At 56.1% G+C, this 2,164-nt stretch overlaps 1 pseudogene; it reads left to right on the forward strand.

Annotated features, from left to right (window-relative positions):
* Window positions 1-186: 186 nt before the first annotated feature.
* LOC112408500 (transcription factor SPT20 homolog pseudogene) lies at window positions 187-2,107 on the forward strand (annotated as a pseudogene).
* The last annotated feature ends 57 nt before the right edge of the window (window positions 2,108-2,164 follow it).

Consider the following 2,164-nt stretch of genomic DNA (forward strand, 5'->3'; position numbering starts at 1 on the left):
GGTATTTTGCGCGCTGCTTCTTCGGGGGCGGGTGTCTTGGTGTCCTTTTGGAGGTGAGGCTGGTCGCGCCACTGTGGAGTGGCCGCGTTTGCAAGAATGCTCGTCGGTACTGCAGACAGGGTTTTCACCCGGTTCATGTGCTCACTTACATTTTCTCTTCCATTAGGCCCCCCATTTTGTACCGCAATGGAACAGGCTCTAGAACGAGCTTTGGATCGTGCGGAGTATATCATTGCAAGTGCCCGACAGAGACCTCCGGAAAGGAAATACCAATCTAATGGGGAGAAGTCTCTCTATGAAAAACTTTATGACATTTATGTTGAAGAATGTGAAAAAGAGCCTGAGGTTACGGAGGAATTAACAAGCAACGTGAACCTGTTAGAGAAGCTTCTTAGGAGAGAGTCGTTGCCGTGTTTGGTGGTCAGCCTGTACCCAGGAAACGAGGGCTATTCGCTGATGCTCAAAGGGGAAAATGGATCATCTTCGGAGATCATCCGACTGCCCTACGAAGAAGGGGAATTGCTCGAATACTTGGATGCAGAAGAATTACCTCCTGTTTTAGTGGGTCTCCTGGAAAAGTCTCAGGTTAACGTTTTTCATCACGGGTGTGTGATAGCAGAAATACGGGACTACAGGCAGTCCAGCGACAGGGAACCTCCCCATTACCAAAGCAGGCGTATTCTCTTACGTCCCACGATGCAGACTTTAGCCTGCGATGTAGAGGCCATAGCCAGAGATAACCAGAATTGGACCCAGGAGGACAAACTTTTGCTTGAGAGCCAACTGATCTTAGCTACAGCTGAACCACTGTGTCTAGACCCTTCTATATCTGTAGCGTGCACTGCAAACAGACTGCTCTATAACAAACAAAAGATGAACACTCTTCCCATGAAAAGGAACTTCAAGAGGTACTCTATGACCTCTCTGAATTGGCAGCAGGAGCTGTCTCGTCCACCTCCTAAGCTAAGAGCCCTGACTTCCTGCAAAAGAATAAGAGGAAGTAAAACAGGTGGGAATTACGGCCTCAAAACTTTTAAAGCAGGAAGTTGTGTAGATATGTGGAAACAGAGACGCTGTGACTTGGCCGTACCTTCTCAAGTGGACGTGGAGAAATATGCTAAAGGGAAGAAGTCTGTCAGATGTGATGGCTCACAACCAACAGTCTGGCCAGTGCGTGAGGTACAAGGTGATCTTGCATTTGGATGTGACGCTGGCTACCAGTCCCAGGCAGCGAGGCTGACCGTCAGGCAGCTGACTGATAATTCACTTGCCTCTGGAAAAGGGTCCGGTACAGAAGCCACGTGGGAGAGACAGCCGTCTCCCCCCCACTCCTTCGCAGATGACCATCCCTACAGTTTCCCGCCCGGGGCAAAGTCTGATGCTGGGAGAGTGGTCAGTCGGCCCGAGGAGTCGGTCCAGGAGAGCACCCGGTGTCCAGTGCAGATGTCACACAGCTCCAGTGGCTCAGCCGGTCTCAGGCAGCCTTCTCCAGGGAAAGAACCAGAACAGCCTAAGACTGGGTGGGTTCAGTCTTTAGTGCCCGACAGAGGAGCCACACATCCACCTCCACCCATGCGACTTCCTTGGCACTCAGGAAGGAGCTCCTGGGGTGAGAGTCTCACTTCACAGCAGGCAGGCAGCTCTCAGGCCTGTGCATCTCCTGGCCCTGCTCCTAAGCCACCAGGTCTCTCCCAGAAATCCTCTGTGGGGCAGAGCCCAGTTAGCACGCTTCCTGCCACCGCCCTGTCCACTGAGGGCTCATCGCGGACGACCTCGGGCTCCCGGGTCACGGTCATCTCCGTTGGCCTGAAGGTCATCAGAGAAGTGGGCCCCAGACGCGGAGGCCAGGCCTCGGGGAGAGGCTGTGCCACCAGAGCCCCAGCTCCCGGGGGGATCCAGCCGGGCCACCTGCCCGCAGGAGCTCCGCCGCCGCCGCCTCCTCCTCCGGAGAAAAACGCTTCGGATCTCAGACCCTTTCCTGTGGTGCAGCTGCCCCGCGGTTCGCTCCTGCGCAGCAGCCAGCAGCCGGCCCCGCAGCCGCGCCTCTCCCAGCTGCTTCCCCGGCAGTGGCCCTGCGCCCCGCCTCCTCGGCTGCCGGCGTCCCAAAGTCTGGGGGCACGGGGTCCGGGGGCACAGGTTCCGGGGGTACGGGGTCCAGGGGTCC

Source organism: Neophocaena asiaeorientalis, unplaced genomic scaffold, assembly GCF_003031525.2.
Source record: "Neophocaena asiaeorientalis asiaeorientalis breed wild unplaced genomic scaffold, Neophocaena_asiaeorientalis_V1.1 scaffold5036, whole genome shotgun sequence".
Taxonomy (NCBI): Eukaryota; Metazoa; Chordata; class Mammalia; order Artiodactyla; family Phocoenidae; genus Neophocaena; species Neophocaena asiaeorientalis.